The sequence below is a fragment of the Equus przewalskii genome, chromosome 4 (assembly GCF_037783145.1).
Source record: "Equus przewalskii isolate Varuska chromosome 4, EquPr2, whole genome shotgun sequence".
Classification (NCBI taxonomy): Eukaryota; Metazoa; Chordata; class Mammalia; order Perissodactyla; family Equidae; genus Equus; species Equus przewalskii.
Genome location: NC_091834.1, coordinates 35,204,411 through 35,226,319, shown reverse-complemented (window position 1 = coordinate 35,226,319; position 21,909 = coordinate 35,204,411). Strand labels below are relative to the sequence as shown.

The following is a 21,909-nucleotide window of genomic DNA, read 5'->3' as shown; positions in this document are numbered from 1 at the left end:
CGAAAGAATGAAGAAATGTTTTTGTGCCAGGGAAGGGAGTAATTCAAAGCACGTAATTGATTTTATACAATTTCAAACTGTGATAAGACAAAGGGCCACAACAGAAACATATGTTAACAGTTTTCTCTGTGTTTCCCCATGAATCCACAAAAAAGAGCATCCCCGTAACTTGTAGATGGTTAACTTGCTTTGAACATCTCACTGGATATTAACAGACACTTGCGGTGGAATGTGGAATAAATGGGCCTGCTTTGGAACAGTTTGCAGAAGGGCAGCTGTGCTGCGCAAAGCACAATGCATCCCCCAGGTGTGTAATGGGGACACCTCTTCAGTTTCCTCAGTGAACTCTGAGTGCTGTGTTCACATGTGGGCTCCCCCCACTGCCCAACTCACCCACTGTTGCAGAATCAGAGGGATGCTCTTCTGGTATAAGTTGGAAGCATGTTATTGGCATTATTCAGGGAAGACTCTTGCTCCCTAGCAGTCCCAGTAGAGGAGTCACCCTAGAGGTGGAAAATGGAGTTAGAGGAGATAAGGACATTGGCAGGCAGGACAGAAAGTGAGACCTAGGAATTCCCTGCTGCTGAGGGCTGACAAGTACTGGCTTGGATGAACAAAGGACTTTTGATTCCCACAGACTTTTAGAAACAGGAGGTATTGGTGAGTTCCTCAGGTCTTTCTGGAAGCAAAAAGTTGAATGATATAACATGCTGACCACCCCCCTTTCCACATCTAAGATTTTACCTTTCTATCAAACTAGCTCACAGGATTTCTGAATCTCTCCCCTATCAAAAAAAATGGAGAAAACCAAAAGCTTTGTGTGAAGTTGCAACAGTCACTGGGGGTCTCTCATCATTGTGCTTCAGGGCCTAAGGTAATCATTAACAGTCAGCAAGGCACGTGCCCTGAGGCACAAGGAACCGGGGAGATGCAGAGTCGACTCTTAACTTTTTAAGCATCCTTCCCCTAGCTCACGATGGAGGCCCCTTCTGCAATGCCAATTCTTGTGTTTATGCTGATGGTGGAAAGAGATTTGTATTAAATAACCTTGAAGTCACGTTAAACAAATATAATTCACCAAAAAGAGGGGAAAAGCCAGTCCCTAACAATTTTCATCAATCTTTGTTCCACTTATATAAGAATCCTGGTATCTGGGCACAAAAGTAACCTCAAGAAATATTGCCATAGTCCATCAATGGATAGCCCTTTCTATAATAATTCTTGAGTGGGAGACAAGGGATGCGACTGGAAACGTTTCACCAGAGAGGAGCTCCTTGAATTGAATCTTAAGGATAAAAAGGATTTTTCTGGGGGAATGGGGTTGAGGGTGTGGGGTGCTAAGGAGGGCATTCCTGCAGTTGGAATGGCACATGCAAAACCACAGAGACTTGGGATTGCAAGTTGCCAGGGAACTGCAAATAGTCTGGTATGGCTAGAAGGTAGTATGTAAGTGGGAGGTTAAAATAAGAAACTGGACAGATAGACGGTGGCCATCCTGTGGAGATTTCCTGCCATTGAAGTGTTTTGAGTAGGGGCGGAGAAAGGCTTATTCAGAGGTTATAAGATCAGTTAGATGGTATTACAGTGGTCCAGATGAGAGAGGGTGAGTTCCTGAAGTAGGGCAGTAACAGTGTGGATGGAGAATAAAGAATGGATAGGAGAAAAGTTAAGGTGGTGGAATCTACCGGACTTAGTGGCTTTTAAAATGTGAGGAATGAAGGAAATGAGGAGTCTACGATGATTTGCAGGTAGAGTGAGCAAATAATCTCCAAATTACTTAAATTTCATCTCCAAATTGATTACTGAGTTACTTAGTGGCAATTTAATGTTCCTGTGTTTGATTTGTATTTGATTTTGGGAGGCTTGACATGGAATTTCCCAGGTGCCCCCTCAGTGGGCAGCAAAGGAAAGGCTCACAGTGGAAGGGGTAGGAAGAGGGTTTCTGTGCTGGGAGCCTCCGGATGGCACAGAGAGTGGCAAAGGTGATCAGAGTCACTGACAGAGCCTTTGGGGAAAGTAATATGACGGATATATTGAAATTCTTCAAAATTATCATACCTTTTGACCCAACAAGTTATACTTTTAGGAATCTCTCCTAAGGAAATGACCCAAACTACTCAAACTCTATGCATATGTTCCCTGCAGCATCATTATAATGGGAAAAAATTATAAATGATCAATAATTGAGGCTTCATTAAATAATTTCTATAGAAGTAGTAGTTGACAGAGTTACATAAGAGAGCAAAATAAGAAGCATAAAAAATGGAAAAGAGGAGACAAAATAGTCATTATTCACAAATGAGATGGATAGCTACGTGGAAAACCCCAAGAGAGTCAACTAAGAAACAACTATAAATCATAAGAAAATTCAGTAAAATGACAGATAAGATTTGTAAAAATATGTTCACAGATGTCTTACATATAATGTGCAGTTAGAAAATATAGAATAAAAACAAGCTCATTTGCCAAGGGAACATAAAATGATTGAATAAATGAAAAGATACATCTTAACTGAAAAAAACTTAAATAGTCTATTTGGGGAAAAATGATTCAATAGTATAAGAAAGTCAATTCTCACTAAACCATCTATAAATTTCATGTGTTTCCCAATAAAGATACTAGCAGATTTTTTGCTGGTGATGGTGGTTTTTGGCTATTTTGTTTTGTTCTGCTTTTGAATAGTCAAAATGATTCTAAAGCTCATGGGAAGGGGGAAGTCATTCAATAACAGCCTAGACATTTTTATAAAATTAAAAAGTAATGAAGGGGGACTAGTCTTATCTGCCATAATATTTCAGTAAATAAAAGCCTTATGCACTGGTAATTAAATACACAGTCAGGTCAACAGAAGAGAATTGAGAGTCCAGAAATAGAACCAAACAGACACTGGAATTTAGCATATGATGATAGTCCAGCACTGGTCTGGTTTAAATTCCAAGGAGATGATGGTTCCTTCAGAAACAGACTTAGGATATTTCAAAGTTCAGCGGAATTTGAGTGAGTAATTATTTACCTGTTGGAGAATATTATAATCTGGTTTCATTCACAACAATCGGGGATGAGGGGCATATTTGTTTAAAAACAATTGTCTCTGCCAGTTGGTGTATATAATTAAATAGCTATATGTATTCTCCACATTTGTATTTGTGGATAACCAGTTACCCAGTGAGCAGTAAATGTGTGACATTTTTGCTTAATGCAGACTTTCTTGGGCATCCAGAGAAACAAAGCCATTACATTATCATCTTCAGCAAAAAGTTTGATAGGTGAGGCATTTAAAACTTCTGGCTAAAATAAGGTTTGGGGATTATTAACGGGTTTCATTTCTGCAAGCCAGCCCCATAACACATTACCGTGGCTAGCTAAGCATTAACTGGATTTTCCATCCATTTCTCATATTGTTGGTCTCAACCTTCACTTGTAGCTTGGGCAAATCCCTTAACCCCGGTAAGCCTCAGCTTCTTCCTCTGTCGAATGAAGGGGTTAGGGGAATTGACCCCTCCAGGTCCTTCTCACTCAAAGCTTCTCTTATTCTGGGGACAGCAGCCCATTGTCATAGTCTGTTGCAGTAAGCATAAGGTGAAACGAAAGACGTGTACTTAGCTAAAAACAGTGCAGGCATTTTAGGGAAAGTGGTATCAGTTAAAACAATGGTTTTCAAGCTTTTTTGAGCCTGTAATTCTGTGTGTAAAAAAAAAAAAAATCAGGCATCTCAATATTTGTAAATACGCTTACTTACAAACACTTTTATTGCTATATACATGTGTGCACGTATCTGTATATATATATTAAGGTATACTGTAGTCTGCAGTGATATACTATGTTCATTTAAACATATCCAAAAATATAAAACTAAAATCCTAATATTTTCTTCCTATATCCTGATGGATCATCTTGTACATCCTCTAGAACTTCTGGTTTAGAGAACAGAACTAGTTTACTCTTCAATTAGTATATTCAATAGAGAGCAAACTGGTAGAACCCAGAAGGTTTTCCTATTTAATGGCAAAAAAACCCAAAACAAAAGCAAAACAATTTTGTTTTTCAGTTTGCCAGATGCTACCAATTAATTTGTGGTTGAGAGGCAGCCAAGTATGGTTAAAAAAAAATCCTTGAATCTGAAGTCAGAAAAGCATGGTTTCAATTCCCACCCCCAGGGGCTTCTACCACTATCCTTGTGTCTTAATTCTTTGTGCTTTCGTTTCTTCATGTATTAAATAGAGTTAATATTACAGGCCCTAAATACCTCACAGAGTCATTGGGACCAAATAGATTATATATAATATATAGACTATATATATTGCATTATAGAGTGAAGTATAAGAATTATTATTACCAAACTACAAATAGCATAAATTTCAACCCAACTTAACCTTCTACAACTGACCTGATTCTTACATACATGTAACCTAACCAAAGAGTACCATGTACTATCTCCTAAGTTGATGAAGCTTCTATTAGGAAAAAGAACAGAGTAATTAAGCTGAAAAACTTCTGACAATATTGTTGAACTTCTCATCTTTGTAACACAATTTATTCCCAGGTAGACAATAGATATTTTGGTGATAGGGTCCTCCTACCTCTTCTGTTCACATCTTGCTCCCTCCATCCCTCAACCTTAGCTACCTAGCAGCTATCCACATACAGTGCTCCTCTATGGCAGTGCCTCTTCTTGGGCACTGTCCCATGCTCTGATGAACTCTGTGCCCCATTATCAAACTTCCTGCTGTGTGGCCCATTCTCTTAGAACTTTACCATCTCCTCATCAAGAGAACAGTAGCCCTGGCTAGACGATATAAATGCCATTTACTGATGGTAGGTTAATGTATGACTTCCTATGGCAAGGATATTTGCATTTTAACAGAGAATAGATCCCTGAATATACAATGTATTAAGTCCAAAGAAAAACGAACTAATGGTTGAATAGTAAACAAGCTCCTGGCATGTGGGGGGGGGGGGGGGGTTGTGCATTTGACTTTAGCTCTCATTGCCCTTTTCTCTATTGTCACCAGTTTGCTCACAACTCACCCCAACTCCCTGCTCCCAATCCCTTATCCTGACAGTCAAGTTCAAGCCTGGGCCCATGAGGTGAGGACTACAGCATCCTGGACAACAGTCCTTCCTCACAATCAGGTGGGACTAAGCATGAACCACTGTTACTGCTTCTCAGACTCACAGGTTCCCACCAGCGGGCTCCTGCATTGTTCCCCAATCTTCCTGAATGTCAACCTCCCTGTCTTCCAAATGATGGCAGCTAACATCTATTGACCACTTGCTATGTGCCAGCTACTATTGTAAGTAGTGTACTTGTTTTAATTCATGCAATCATCACGACAACCCTGTGACGTTGAAATTATATATCAGAATGAAAGCCAGTTGAATATCTATCCTGGATACAGGTACTATTAATATCCCTGTTTTAAAGGTGAAGAAATATTCTTTTATTAAACAACTATTTTTGAGCTTCTACTCTACTCCAGGCACTGTTATAGGACCCAGGGATACTCCTGTGAATAAAGCACAAAAATCTGTGGCCTCTTAGATCTTACATTACTGGGAAGGTTAATAAAGAGAAGTTTTAGAAAGACTTTGGGCAGAGATCTTAAATCAGACCAAGTAGTCAGCTCCCTCCCCTGCCAGCCTTGCCTTTAGCAGCTGATAGCTCTTCTCACCTTTTGTAGAGCTATCAGATTACAATCAGTGGACTGACAGCCCATCTGCTCTTATATCCGGCATCAACTCCAGCTTTACTTGCACCTCTGTGGGCACTGGGGAGCGAAGTCCTCAAATTTCCTCTCTTTCATGAAGGCATTTGTTCAAGGGAATGGGCAGGAACAATGGCAGAAGACCGCATAATTTTATCTGTACCTGCCCTATGGACAGACACTGAAGCTTTTCAAAGGTTATAAAGTCACTTGAAAAGAACTTAAAACAAAACAAGTGTATTTTGCAATGGAAACTTCTAGCTACATGTTAGAATTCACTGAAGACAAAATCTCAACTTAGATTAAAAAAAGAAGTCAACTTGTCTTTGTGAATTAGGAACAAAGTAAATTAGGATCTTGATCTCCTGGGTACTCTATTTATAAAGAAATTAACTACCATTAGTATCTTGACAGGACTGCTGTGTCCAGCTTTGATGAGAAGCATTGTGCTTCTAAACTTGATCCCCAGGTTTTTAACATAAAATATCCCTTTGGACCTTCTTTCTACTCTCTCAGAGAGAAGACAAGGCAGAGAGTAAAATCAAATAACTAAAGTGGGGTGTACCACAACTGCTGGGAGAGTGTGACCATGCTAAGCAAGGTAAGCTGCTTTGGGGATTTCCAGTGGGTGATGAACAACTGACAGACATAACACTTTTACAGACATAATTTTCAGACATATTTTCCAGACTATAACGTGGGGTCAGGAAGGGGGGTACTAGGGTCAACATAACAATGCAAACCTTATGCTCCTATTTTTGTCCTGTCACTCTTATGCGACTCTATTTCCTTTACTTCATTTAGATGCGTAACTTATATAATTTTACGTATTTTTCCAATTTGAAAAAAAATACATGCTTAGCAAAAACTGCAAACATTACAAAACTAACAGAGTTGAAAGTGACAGATCCTTATAGTGTGACTATACATTCCAATTTGTCCAGGACTGTCTCGTTTCACATCTGTTGTCTTGGCATAATTATTAGGAAGACATCCTTCATTCTGAAAGTTATCCTTGTTTGGATGACAAATTACATTATCTTACTAACCCACACTCTACACTTAATTATAGTTAATTTTTTCAGTCCGTTTTCAAAATTCACCCTCACTCACTAATTTCAAGAGTTCTGAAAGGTGTTTCACCTTAAGAACATATTCCTCACAGATACTGTGTGATGCCTACCCTTTTCCTCTTCCTGAAACGTGCTTCTCTAGCTTGCAGCATCTATGGAGCTTCTATGAAAGGCCTCCTGCAACCCTTCTGCTGTCCCCGTTGGCACTGCGCCACTTCCATTTAGTGTCAAAGCCAGTCAGTTCCACCAGTTTTGCTGATGCCATAACATGACAGCTCTAAGTGAACCAAATACCCCCAAATTGCCAAAGCTGCCCATGAGCCAACTCTTTCAGCTCCACAAAGTCACAATGAACTCTCCAATGAAGTAGGGTACCCCCTTCATGGTGCACTTTGTCAATGCGGTGGGAAAGTCTGCTACTAGTGTCTTTTACAGATTTTAACGAAAACAGCGCATTTAGTGTTCACACTTGGGCTGTCTTCTTGGTAGGCTTTAGGTACCATTCCATGAGGATCCACCTAAGGGCAGTATACTTGCACATCCCATTCCCAATACTTTGGCACTAATCTTCCACCAAGCTGACTTTCAGCCTAAGGTGAGTTGTGCCCAGGAGGTGCCTTGGTCATCATTAAAACACGATTCTGACGGTGCTCTGGCTGTGCAGGCGTGTTTGAATCATATGGTGATCTTACTTGCCACATGCAATCATGTTTTAATCTATTTATATCCTTGGTCCCCTTTTTCTTCACCTTTTGCCTCATTGGCTTTCCTCCCTCTTCCACATACTCTTGACAGTTTTCCACGCCCTGTGCTTTTTTTTATCAGGGTAACATTTGTTCATTTAGTTAATTCTTGTACTTTATTTTATTATTTTTGATGGTAGTGGAAGAAAGCAGAGGAAAAAAGCTTTCTTGTCAAATGACATCTCTTTTTAACTGTAAATTTCTAGAGAACAGGACCAGGTCATAGCAGAGACTCAAGGCCAACTGCATGTGAATCCTTAATAATTTCTGTTCTGATTCAAAAAATAAAGTTCAGGATTTATAATAAATGCTTTATATTATAAACATTTTGACAGAACATAAATATAGATGTCAAGATATTAAAAATATTGGATGGGTTCAGGAAATCTAGCTGTATTTTCTTTTTCATGGCATCCAATAGCTACCAAAGAGAAAGAAAGCCGACAGGAACAGTATTTTTGTCTCTTTGGCATCTGCTAACAGAAAACCTACTTTTCATTAGGGCTGCTTTTGTGCATGTATATTAAGAAGCAAATCATATCTGAAAAACTTCAGTTTTGGTAGTTTTCCACTTGTTACATTTTTCTGCCTTAGAGTTCCAGGAGTTTCTCTTGTCAGTTAGCCAGCAGCTGGCTGTTGCATCCTGATGATATATTCAAACATAAGAATTCAACGTAAGGTCAACAAATGGCTCTCTCAGATCTGGAGGGAGCTCGCACAGCCTGCCCACATTCCTATACACTACAGCACTACATTTCCTAAGACCCTGGCTTAGTTTGCCAAATGGGACAAGTTAAGAGAATTTTAAGCAGTCTTAAATAGCACCGCAGCATTTTATATGAAGGAACTGAAATTCTGTGCTAATTAAGAATACTTATATCATGGGGATGTCTTGCAGAGTAGAGTTTTTAAAAACCGAATTATACTGGGTTCTCACCATAACACTGTCCTTAACCTTCCTGCTGTGGGACCTCCTCTTGGGTGGGATGGCTTCTAATAAGATCCTTTTAATGCTTCAGGAATAAGACCCCCTGAATAGTGCCTTCTTGTTGTTAGTTCCACTGAGTCAATTCTGACTCCTAGCGACCCTGTGTACAGCAGAGTGGTCTTTTTGCTCCATCCTCTCACCTTCCGGTGCTTTATGAGACAATGCTCCACTGCTATTCATAGGGTTTTCATGGCCAATTATCCAGGAGTGGATGGCCAGGTCCTTCATCCTAGTCTGTCTTAGTCTGGAAGCTCCACTGAAACTTGCCCACCATGGGTGACCCTGCTGGTATTTGAAATAACAGTGGCATAGCTTTCAACATTACAGCAGCACGCAGCCCCTACAGGGTGACAACTGACAGACAGATAAATAGTGCCTTGGTTGCCCCAAGTGATTCAGCACTGCAGTCCAGAGTTATGTAGAAGTTTCAGGGCAGCAAATAAAAACAAACCTTGGAATAATTAATTTCCACATTAACATTTTGTTTATTAATAAATTATTATATTTCATATTTTGAGGTTTTAAATTTTCTGAATGTGATTATTGATTAGTTTATGGTAAACTTGAAATGTGCCATCAGAGAAATAATTCGATCTGCTGACTGCCTTAACCTTCCCTGAAATAAAGTCTCTTGCTACTTTGAGATAGCATACTCCCTCTTTTTAGTTACTGATCCAGTGGTGGAACCACACAAAAGAATGTAGTATTCATACACCTTACATAATTGATCTGAAGTAGATTTGACTCCAAATTTTAGCCAGGCAATGTGCTAACCTACTGAGATACTGAGTAAAGGAGAGATTGTAGACTGGTAAGGGAGAGAGACAATTATTCAGACTATTATATACCATGTGGGAGCTCTATGATAATGCAGGTACAGGATGTTGCAGGAGCACATAGTGGGGACATACAGCAGGTCTGTGGGCGTCAGGTAGACATGTCAGGTAGAAGACACATATATTAAATGATGCCATATTTTTCCAAAGAGGAATGTGATATTTTAGAATTTTGAAGAACAAAAATTTCCAAATAAATAATTAGACGTAGTGTATTTTTTTTCCTTTGGCACTAAACACGTAATTACATTAAAAAGGCAAATGAACATATTTCACCTTATCATCCCATATGCAGATGACATCAAACTCCTTGATAGAGTGGTCGTGATGGATGACAGAGCTAAAACTGCAATTTATCGTCTAAGTCTGGCAAGACGAAATTATTTTTTCCTGCAGAAAACAAGATTACATTTATCAGGGATACAAATAAAGGCTTACATTTAGATTAGGAAGCGGAAGCTGAAGAAAACCTGGTTTCCAGAGCAGAAGAGCACTTTGCACACTGATGAGCTAAAATCTGAAAGGTGGGTTTTCATTCTGGGGGTCACTTTTAAAGAGAGACAGTAGCAAACCAATGTGCGCCCATGAGAGGGTGAGGAGTCAGGACTAATGGACGGGATCAGTTTGACACAGCCACCTTTTGTTGAGTGCCACTTTGTCCCAGGCACTGAGGATGTGAAAATGAAGATACTTCCCTCCTGTGGAACCCATCATTGTCCACCGGGAAGACTGACACATAAACGAATTACGATGATAAATTCGATACAACGGCTGCTTAAAAACTGCTATGGGAACACAGAGAAAGGAAAGTTAATTCTGTTGGGGAGTGTTAAGGACCTACCAAGAAAAAAATAGCATATGAGTTTGGCCTTGGCTGGAGTTCGAATTTCCTCAGTGGTAAAGGAAGGCAGGGCATAGAGAAAGCGTGTAGATAAGGATTTGCCGGGCAGAAAGAAGTTAGAGGCCGATTTCAGCTCTTCTATCATCTGGCATAGTCAGCAATGGGAAGGACTGCATCAGGATTCAGGATCTCCTTGATGTAGGAGGGACCACAGAGCATAGATAATGACTCTACGACAGTCAGTAAAGCATTCTAACTTGTTTCTCACCTTATGAGCATTATTGATTTTACAGTTTGTCACTTTACTTCGGCTCATAGGAAGCTCAGATACAAAGTTTACCCCATCTCTGGTGAGTGTACAAACCTTATAATACATCCATTGCATGGTACAAGTCACCCCACCTGTGTTCTACTTGCCAAGTACAGCAAATTCTATTACTGTATTGGAATATTTTATATTTTTCAACATTTATGTTATATACACATTTTGATAAGCCATATGCATCCTTTGTATTAAAAGACTAATATATATAAATAAATAGCTAAGCTCTGAACTAACTCTAGAGTCACTTTCTTTTTTCAGTTTACTCAGAGGTATAAAAACAATCATGAGCTTCCTCCTTTTTCACTACTGAATCAATTTCAAACTATGGAAAGAAGCGAAATGCAAATCAAAAGCACAGCAAGATACCGGTTCACGCTCATTAAAACGGCTATAACAAAAAAGACAGCAGCAAGTGTTTGTGAGGATATGGAGAAATTGGAACCCTCATACATTGTTGGTGGGGAAGTAAAATGGCAAAGCCAGTTTGGAAAACAGTTTAGTAGCTCCTTAAACATAGAGTTACCAGGTGACCCAGCACCACTTCTAAGTGTATACTCAAGACAACCGAAAATATACGTTCATACAAAAATTTGTACACAAATGTTCATAGCATCATTACTCATAATAACTTAAAGTGCAAACAACCCAAGTATCCATTAACCTGTGAGTAAATAAGAAAATGTGGTATATCCATACAGTGGAATATTATTCAGCCATAAGGAGTGAAGTACTGATACACACTGAAACAGGGATAAACCTAGAAATCATGTGCTATGTGAGAGAAGCCAGATACAAAAGCCACATGTATGACTCTGTTTATATGAAATATCCAGAATAAGCAAATCCACACCAACGGAAAGTAGATTAGTAGTTGCCAGGGGAGTGGGTGGGGGATGAGGTGTGTGTGCTACTGAGTCAGAGATTCTTTTTGGTGTGAGAAGATATTCTGGAATTAGGTAGCTGTGAGGTTGCATAACTTTGTGAAATATCAAAAACCACTGAACTTTACACTTTTTAAAAATGTGAATTTTATAGCACGTGAATTATATCTTAATGAGAAAATACTGAAAGAATTAGCTGGGGCAGGTGGAATGTGTGGAAGATAGATCATTTTTATTTTTCTGCAAAAGACTTTATTTGATTATCACTTCAACCATTGCTACTTAATCCAGGTACTTTCTTTAAAAACTTCATAAAAATTTTTGTTTTCCTTAGCCTTGAAATTTATACAGTTTGTTATTTGGAAGGAATGGCTGCTAAATGACTCTTCTTTTTTTCTTTATCATTCATGAACTATTCTTTAAATTAAGTATTAAGACTATGTATAGGTAATTAATGATATCTAATAAATATTTATTTTTAAAATTCAATAGCCATCTTTACTTAAATCATAAAAACATTTTAATAATAAAAAAAATTATCCGGGCCAGCCCGATGGTGTAGTGGTTAACTTCGTGCGCTCTGCTACAGCAGCCTGGGGTTCACAGGTTCAGATCCCAGGCTCAGACCTACACACCACTCATCAAGCCATGCTGTGGTGGATCCCACATAGAAGAACCAGAAGGACCCACAACTAGGGTACTGGAGCTCTGGGGAGCAGAAAAAAAAGGGAAAACTGGCCACAGATGTTAGCTCAGGGCCAATCTTCCTCACCAAAAAGCACACCTTTTAAGAACAAAAGAAGCAAAAAACAAACAAAGAAGGGCTCCTACTAGGAAAAAAAAAATATCAAGAATTGTTTCCCACATTCCCTAGCTAGATGCTTCCATGGCATTCATCATACCTGAAGGAGATAGTTCTTCCTAATATATTCTCAGCACAAAGAAGAGGCTGCTTAAAACTTTCCAAGCTCCAGTAAGTTCTATGGAATAAAATTACCTCATTCTAAAAAGATGTGACCATCCTCTCCTCTGCACTGAGACTATTCTTTGCTGTGAAGCAAGTTCTTAACATGCTTAAGACAACATGAGTTTAGATACCTTAGGTTTGGGTTTTTTATTTTTTTCATCTTGAAAACTCACTTGGGATATATTTCAGTCCTTTCTTACTCACATTCCTCAGTCACCTGGATTAATTGACGGGAACAACAACAATTGTGCTTTGAAGCACTCGGGTACAACAGTGGAAATGATCACATTTCTTAGTTAATGAATGAATACTCCTTCCATAGGCTTTGTTTATGGAAATAAATAGTGTATTACCTTAATTAGTGAATTCCCTGGGAAGGTGGGGCCTTCTAAAAAGTCGGTTGCAGGGGCCGGCCCGGTGGCGCAGCGGTTAAGTTCGCACGTTCCACTTCTCGGAGGCCCGGGGTTCGCCGGTTCGGATCCCAGGTGCGGACACGCCACTGCTTGGCACGCCATGCTGTGGCAGGCGTCCCATGTGTAAAGTAGAGGAAGATGGGCACGATGTTAGCTCAGGGCCAGGCTTCCTCAGCAAAAAGAGGAGGACTGGCAGTAGTTAGCTCAGGGGTAATCTTCCTCAAAAAAAAAAAAAAAGAAGACAGTTGGATTAAAAACCTAAACAAACAAAATCAGAAAAGAGGGGAAGCTGAGCCGCCTGAGAAGCCTCCAGGCACAGCCTCCGCCAGTGGCTGCCCCACTGAAACCAACAGGCCAGACCTGGGCAAAACCAGGAGCCTTTGGAAGTCCCTCCTCTGCCTGCCCATCAAGCCGCCACCTGCTGCATTGTCTCCCTCTCTGTGTTGCTATCAGATGTGTCTAAGGAAGAGCAAATCTATATCCTTCTCCTTCCCTACCTAGTGATAGGTACCAATACACTGAAAGTCTTCCAACTAAAGGGATAACTCTAAGTTAATCTCTAGTTATGCAATTAAAACCCTCTCCTTTTTTAAAAAAATTAAACTTAAAGAGTTTTAGACCTGTGGGGGCTGGCCCTGTGGCGTAGTGGTTAAGTTGGACCGCTCCAGTTTGGTGGCCCAGGGTGGCAGGTTTGCTCCCAGCATGGACCTAGCACCCCTCATCAAGCCACGCTGTGGCAGCATCCCACATAAAATAGAGAAAGATTGGCAACAGATGTTAGCTCAGTGACAATCTTCCTCACCAAAAAAAAAAAAGAAGAAGAAGAAGAAGAAGAATTTCAGACCTGGGCAAACCACAGTGATCTTGGAGAGGGCCCTATTGGGCACACCAGGTTGGTACCCGGCTGTTCTCAATTTTGTTATTTCGGTACAAAGACAGTGCAAGCCCGACAGGGCTGGTACTTATTGAGAGTTCTAAAAAGCTAGTTCTCTTAGCAGAAAGAGAACTCAAGAATATAATGCCATTTAAAACCACAAGAAAAAGAGTAAAGTACCTAGGAATAAATTTAACCAAAGAGGTGAAAGACCTAAACACTGAAAACTATAAGACATTATTGAAAGAAACTGAAGAAGACATAAAGAAATAGAAAGATATTCCATGCTCATGGATTGGAAGAATTAACATAGTTAAAATGTCCATGTTGCCTAAAGAAATCTACGGATTCAACACAATCTCAATCAGAATCCCAATGACATTTTTCATGGAAATAGAACAAAGAATCCTAAAATTGATATGGAACAACAAAAGACCCCGAAAAGCCAAAGCAATCATGAGAAAAAAGAACGAAGCTGGAGGCATCACATTCCCTGATTTCAAAATATACTACAAAACTATAGTAATCAAAACAGCATGGTACTGGTACAAAAACAGACACACAGATCAATGGAACAGAATTGAGAGCCCAGAAATAAACCCCCACATGTATGAACAGCTAATTTTCAACAAAGGAGCTAAGAACATACAACAGAGAAAGGAGAGTGTCTTCAATAAACGGTGTTGGGAAAACCAGAGAGCTACATGCAAAAGAATGAAAGTGGACCGTTGTCTTACATCATACACAAAGATTAACTGAAAATAGATTAAAGACTTCAATGTAAGACCTGAAACCATAAAAATCCTAGAAGAAAATATAGACAGTACATTATTTGACATTGGCCTTAGGATTATCTTTTTGAACATCTTGTCTCCTCAGGCAAGTGAAACAAAAGAAAAAATAAACAAATTGGACTTCGTCAAATTAAAAAGCTTCTGCACTGCAAAAGAAACCATCAACAAAATGAAAAAACAACCCACCAACTAGGAGAAAATATTTGCAAATTATATAACCAGTAAGGGGTTAATATCCAAAATATAAAGAAGTCATATAACTCAATAACAAAAAAATGAACAACCTCATCAAAAAATGGCCAGAGGATCTGAACGTTTTTCCAAAGAAGATATACAGATGGCCAAGAAGTACATGGAAAGATGTTCAGCATCACTAATTATTAGGGAAATGCAATTCAAAATTACAATGAAATATTATCTCATACCTGTCAAAATGGCTTACTAAAAAGACAAGAAATAAGTGTTGGACAGGATGTGGAGAAAAAGGAACCCTCATACACTCCTGGTGGGAATGTAAATTGGTGCAGCCACTATGGAAAATAGTATGGAGATTTCTCAAAAAATTAAAAATAGAAACACCATATGATCCAGCTATTCCTCTTCTGAGTATTTATCCAAAGAACAGAAAAACTAATTCGAAAAGATATATGGACCCCTATGTTCATTGCAGCATTATTCACAATAGCCAAGACTTGGAAGCACTCTAAGTGCCCATCAATGGAAGAATGGATATAGAGGTTGTGGTACATATAGATAGATAGATAGATAGATATAGATATAGATATAGATAATGGAATACCTCTCAGCTGTAAAAAAGACAAAATTGTGCTATTTGCAACAACACGATGGACCTTGAGGGTATCATGCTAAGTGAAATAAGTCAGATGGAGAAAGACAATTACCCTATGACTTCACTCATATGTAGAAAATGAACAAATAAACACACACATGGATACAGAGAACAGATTGGTGGTTACCAGAGGGGAAGGGGGGATGGCAAGATGGTAAAGGGGCACCATGGTGGTAAACACGATGCAGTCTATACAGAAGTTGAAATATAATGATGTACTCCTGAAATTTATATAACGTTGTAAACCAATATGACCTCAATAAAATAAATAAGTTTAAAAAATAAAAATAAAAAGCTAGTTCTCACAGTTTTCAGGCCCTGAGTGAAGTTTCGACAATGTCTTTATAAGAGGAGGTTTGCGGTGGCAAACATAGCTAGGGGCTTGTCTTTCAGTTGTAGCTGAAGAAACATCAGTTGTCCCTATCAAAATCTGGAGGAGAGGCTGGTGGAGCAGAGGGTCCTACTGGCACTGCCACTCCTGTGTACTTGTCACCAGTTTCATTCAAGATCACCCTGTCTCTACTTGGGTCTGCTAGTGTGTTCCTTCTCTAAGCCATCTCTCTTCCTCGACTGCACACTATTGATCCTTTTCCCATTTCCTGAACTTTACCTAACCCAGTGTTTCAAAAAACACCTCAAGAACCTCCAGTGTCAGAATCACTAGAATGAAAGTTCCTAAACTCTTCCCCTGGCCAAGAAAATCAGTCTCTGAAAATGAGGCCAGAAATCCTCACATTTAAGAAGCTCCTTGAGTGATTCTTAAGCACGATTTTAAGAATTCTTAATAACCCATTGCCACCTCTGACAAATATTGTATATTTTGAGATCATCTGATTTTACTTTAGTTAGCATTGGATGAGGTTTCATTTAAACTTGCTTTATCTGAGATCTTCAAACACACCCTACACCTCCCACATTAATTTAACTTGGCTCTCATAAAGCTATATTATTAAAACACATCTTCGTTATTTATAGAGCCATTACCGCATTCAAGTGACTTCTGGTCTGTTAGTGAATTATCTCTACTTGGGAAAAAAGCTATAGAGAAGATAAATGGTGTAAAATTTTAAAAGAAGATACATGATAGCTGCAATAGACAATAACTTTGCATATGTTAACTCAGTAAATTCTATTATATCTCTATATAAGTCCTGCAAATTCAGATGCTTGCAAATAATGCATATTTGCGTATAGCTATGAGCATTTGAAATCCTTCTTAAATACTTGCTGAAAAATACATATTTTTAAAACAGATTTATATGTATATGGGAGGAAAATATGTACTGTTAGCCATAACAGTACTAGACAGAAAAAAACTTGCAGTTGGTTTCTAGTGTAGATTGAAAATTACATTTTAGAGAATATTTTCAAGGATGCATTTGCAATGCTAGAAAAATTTCTTCTCAAAAAACGTCAACATAACATTTTAAACTAGGGCAGGCATATTCGTTACCTGAATTTGTGTAAAATGCAACCTAGGCAATTGAGATTTCTTTTCTTGTTTGACAAAACATTTAAATTAAAGATCATGAAAAAAAATTTCCTCTGGAACATGACATAAATTCATAAAGAATTAAAATCTATAATCACAGCTAGAAATACAGATCGGATTAATCAGAGATGAGATAACTATGTCCGGTATCTCTCACATCCAGCCCTTCACCAAAGGGCAAAATGCAATCAATCATTTGACAGATGTGTTTCTGATGAAAACCATGCAGTTATATCACTGTAGTAAAAAACAGAGGGATTATACGTCTTCACTTGAGAGAAGATGGTTGACTTCAGTCAATCACCATCGTTTTTCTGACCTATTTCTGGGACAGACATAAAACATGAATCTAGAGGAATATGTACTGAAACGACATATAGGGTAACAAAAAGAGTAGCAAAAGAGAGGATATGTAGCAAGGAAGAAGAAGAAAGATGACATCTGGAATATAAATAAATCTGTGGACTTAGAGGATTAGGACTGATCTGTAGACTGCTTAACAGAAAATGGGGTAAAGAGAGAGGGGAAATCAATGAGGAATTGATCATCGACCGAAACATACCTTAAGAGAAAGAAATGGATAACAGAAGAAATTCAGGAAGCCATTTTTTAAAAAATGGAATTGTAAAGAATAAGAATGTGGTAGGAGTACTTCTAAAAGAAAGATCCTCTAGCTATTTCCAACAGCTAGCTAAACATAGACGTGGCAAGTAGAATAATGGTCTCCCGAAGAATAAAGTCTACACTAGGAACTTTATCCTGTGTTGATCTAATCATGTGAATCCTTAAAAGGAGGGGACCATTCCCAGCTGGAGAGAATCAGACAGTGAGAAAAAAGGCTTGACCCAGTGTTGCTGGCTTTGAACATGGGGGAAGGGTGCCATGAGCCACAGGGGTGGCCTCTAAAAGCTAGAAAAGGCAAGGAAACAGATTCTCTCCTAGAGCCTCCAGAAAGAAACACAGCCTTGCAACATCTTGATTTTAGCCCAATGAGACAAATGTTAGACCTCAGACCTACAGAACTGTAAGGTAATAAATATGTGTTTTTCAAGTTTGTGATAATTTGTTACAGGAGCAATGGAAAACCAATACACTGGACCATGGGGGTGACCAAGGCACCAAAATGGCTAAATGGCTGGCTGCTCTTTTTTTTTTAAAGGGTGTTCTTAATTTTTTTTTGCAGGGGAGGATTCACCCTAAGCTAACATCCGTTGCCAATCTTGCTCCTTCTTCTTCCTTTTCCCCCCTCAGAGCCCCAGTACATAGTTGTGTATAGTTGTAAATTCTTCTAGTTGTTCTATATGAGCCACCCCCACAGCATGGCTACTGACAAGTGAGTGGTGTGGTTTCCCACCAGGAAAAAGAACCCAGCAGCCAAAGCAGAGCATGCCGAACTTTAACTGCTAGGCCATCAGGCCTGGCTCAAGCTGCTCTTTCTATATGCTGAAATAATGAAATGGCCAATCAACTGCTTTGATATAAGCCCTCAACCCTGCTCAACTTCATGCATCAAAGTATATTCAGTATGCTTCAGTAACACCAAAGGAACATTTTCATAACTGCTATTGAATAAGCTCTCTTTGGCAATATAGTCAATGAGGACACACAGCGGACTCCTGCAATTCTTCAGTTAGTTATCAATCTGGTAGAGGAGCATATTTCTAAAAGGAAAGTATGGTTCTCTTCCTGGTAATGATTTAGATGGCCTCGAAGGGCTGTTGCCATGTTACCCAAGTGTACAATCTACCAGTTGGGTCAGAATTGTTAGCAGCTGTGAAGAAATTGAATTTGAAATGGTGTATCCCAAAGCAGGCATGAATGCATAGAAATGCACTTAAGCTTTAAGATATCACAAGTTGATTAATATACAATACATTATTTGTGTGATTTAAACTTTAAGGTTTCCCATTAACTTAATCTTTTATCTGAATAATTCTTGTAAAACATGCTTAGCCTGAAAAGAGGATGCTGGAAAAATATGGCATTAGTTTGCATTACACCTTTCCAATTTCCATCAGCAATAATACTGAGCTGTAGGAGGATGAGAAAGGAGAGGGATTATGGGGGAAGAGAGAGGAGAGGAAGAGGAGTGGTGGAGAAGAATAGGTAGAAGAGGAAGAGAGAAAAGAAATATAGAGGGGGGAGAGGAAGACTACGATTTGTTCATAACTATCTAGTGCTAAAAATGTCATTATATACTTTATTTCTTGGATCCTCCCAACAGCCATATGAATTTTAAAAATTGTTATTATTACCGTTTTAGGTAAATGGATCTGAGGCTAAGAGCTAGTTGGGATTCAAGCCAGTTCTTGCAAATCCAACATTCTTTCCAAGATGACACTCAAATTCTCTGTGTCCAGTTCCCTATTATCTTGGAATTGATTTTTTTTTTTTTTTTTGAAAAGGAGGAATAGGAAAGAAGGTCATATTTCCAATCCAGGGTTACAGCTCTATTCTAGAGATGTTTCCATTCAACTCCTCTATTCATTCCCATGAAAGCTAGCCCCAGGAAAGAGTAGTTGATTTTGGTTTTCATTATACTCCTTTCTTTTTAACCCCTTCCAATGCCAAATGACCCCAAGCTGTCCGTATTTGGGACACAGAGTATTTCCCCTGCCACCCCCTCTCCCCGCCGAGCTGATTCTCCATCTGCCCCAACTCATCAAAGAACAATGAACAAACACAGCTCCTGGGCACCTGTGCCATTCTGTGAGGCCTCTCAAACCAGAATGTCTGCCTGTGAATTTGCCACATTTGGACCTAGAACATATTCTTAGCTCGCCCCCGTCCCCGACGTTAAAATACTCCTGTAGCATTAATTCTCGCCCCAAACCAGCCCTTTCAAATAAGGGCCTTCTTTCTCCTAGCTAGGACCTAACCCTACTCAAATGGCACAATAGCTGCGTGGCAGATTGATTCATATTAAATTTAACCAGAGTCTCATAAAAACTGGGAAAAATACTATGTGTGTCCAGGTGAACACAGTATAGAGATAAAGTTAGAAGACTGGTGGCCAGGAAGATTGCAGAAAGGCCCCCAGTCACCTGGGTCCCTTCTGTGACTGGAACATCCTTTTCTAAAAGGGGTAGGGGGGCACAGTCAAAACTGAGAAGAAGGCTTCAGACGTCTCAATCTCCTCCTTAATTAGCTGAATGTGAATGATAATGAAAACCCCTCACATTTGTACAGAACTTTACTATTTATGAAAGGACTTTCACATCCATTATTTTCTAGCATCTCCATTTGACTACGAGATCCGACAGATCAGACTTACCCAAGGTCCCTTAATTGATAAGCCCAGTCAACACTGGAATCCAGGTTTTGTGGCTCCCAGGCCAGTGTCCTCCTGCTGTACCATAACACCTTCAATGATGCAGGGAAGTATGTAAGAGAAAATGGAAATGTGGAATATGAAGTATAATAGCATAATACCAACAGACACCTTTAAGAGATTTTCCAGTAAACTTGCTGGTTAATGTTATTTACAGATTTTTTCTGACTGAAATTGTGATACTGTATATTCTTGTCTAGATTTAAATAATAAAAGCAGATTTATTTTATTTACTGTTATGGGCTGAATGTTTACTTCCCCAAAAATTCATATGTTGAAGCCCTTAGGCCCATGTGATAGTATTTGGAGATAGAGCCTTGGGGAGACAATGAGGTTTACATTAGGTCCTGAGTTTGGGACCCTCATGATGGGATTAGTGCCCTTACGAGAAGAGGAAGACAGAGAGATTTCCCTTTCCACCCTCACACACCAAAGAAAGGCCATGGGAGCTCACAGCAAGAAGGCGCTGTCTGCAAGCCAGGAAGCAGGTACTCACCAGAAACCAAAGCTGCTGGCACCTTAATCTTGGACTTCCCAGACCCTAGAACTGTGAGAAATAACTGTCTGTTGTTTAAGCCGCGCCATCCATGGTATTGTGTTACAGCAGCCTGAGCAGACTAAGACACTGACAACTATGCAATATCATAAGGCTAGTCATCAACTTAAAATAAAATACGCAGGTCAAAAGTAAAGCCCATGCTGGAAGAACAGTAAACCTATGTTTTTCTCAATTATATTTTATAAATTTAGTATATTTCACTATTTCAGAATGTATATTTCACTTTTAAAGTTTTCCTCTAGAGCAGAGTTTCTCAACTTTGGCACTTTGGATCAGATAATTCTTTGTTGTCAGGGGCTACCCTGTGCCTTCTGAAATGTTCAGCAGCCTCCCCGGCCTCTGTTCACTAAATGCCTGTAGGAACCCCAAACCCCAGTCATGACAAGCAAAAATCAAAAAAATGTCTCCTGGGGAGCAAAACTGCTCCCTATTGAGAATCACAGCCCTAGAGCCTATTGTATAGGGACCTCCTGAAATAATTAAATTATCTGCAAGTCTTTTTTTTATTTGTTTATCCTGAGTTTAGTTAAAAGATTGAAAAAAATAATGTTTTGATTTCAACAACAAAGGCAGTGAAATTTTATGTGCATTTATAAGGATGACAGGAACGAATGGATAAGAAGGATGACAAGAAGCATAAACTCAATACAAAAAGGGGTACACCAATTCTGATTGAAGAGTTTCATGTGAACAGAAATGTGAAGGCCTTGGGTTGCATGACCCACACATAGCATTCTACAATTCCAATAATCACAGTAGAATTTTAAGTTTATCTCCTTCTTTTTTCCCTCCTGTAGATATAACTTCTCGTTTTGGGAGAAGTATGGGTGCTAAACCTACTTACCTCTGAGAAAAAGTATGACAAGTAATCAAGTGTCATCAAGTAAATCAAGTGTTGATATATAGCCGTTTGTGGTAATCCCTGCTTGAGTTTGTAATCTCATTTCAGCGGACTGAATGACTGCACAGGAAAATAAAATAGAATAAAATAGACATATAAAAAACCTAACAGTTCCTCACAATCTGATAAACTTTAACATCGATTTAAAAAAACCCAACTCTATTCATTCCAAGGGAATACTTTTGAGAGTCTTTTATAAAAATAGCTACTTAACCTGATTCCATGAGTAGCAAGAACAGGGCTCAGTGGCCAGTTAGGTTCCTGTATCTATGCCCAATTTCTTCAGGAGGCAGAAGGCTGAAGGCAAAATGGCCAAGATCTCAGTGAGGTTTGTTC

General features: G+C 39.1%; 1 long non-coding RNA gene across 1 annotated transcript; it reads right to left on the bottom strand.

Annotated features, from left to right (window-relative positions):
* Positions 1-392: 392 nt before the first annotated feature.
* On the bottom strand, positions 393-21,633 carry LOC139082789 (uncharacterized). The gene is made up of 7 exons (XR_011539029.1): positions 21,517-21,633; positions 20,610-20,660; positions 20,057-20,145; positions 12,713-12,987; positions 9,622-9,735; positions 9,358-9,427; positions 393-503 (listed from the first exon to the last, which is right to left on the bottom strand). It is a non-coding gene; the product is annotated as an uncharacterized lncRNA (long non-coding RNA).
* Positions 21,634-21,909: the final 276 nt, after the last annotated feature.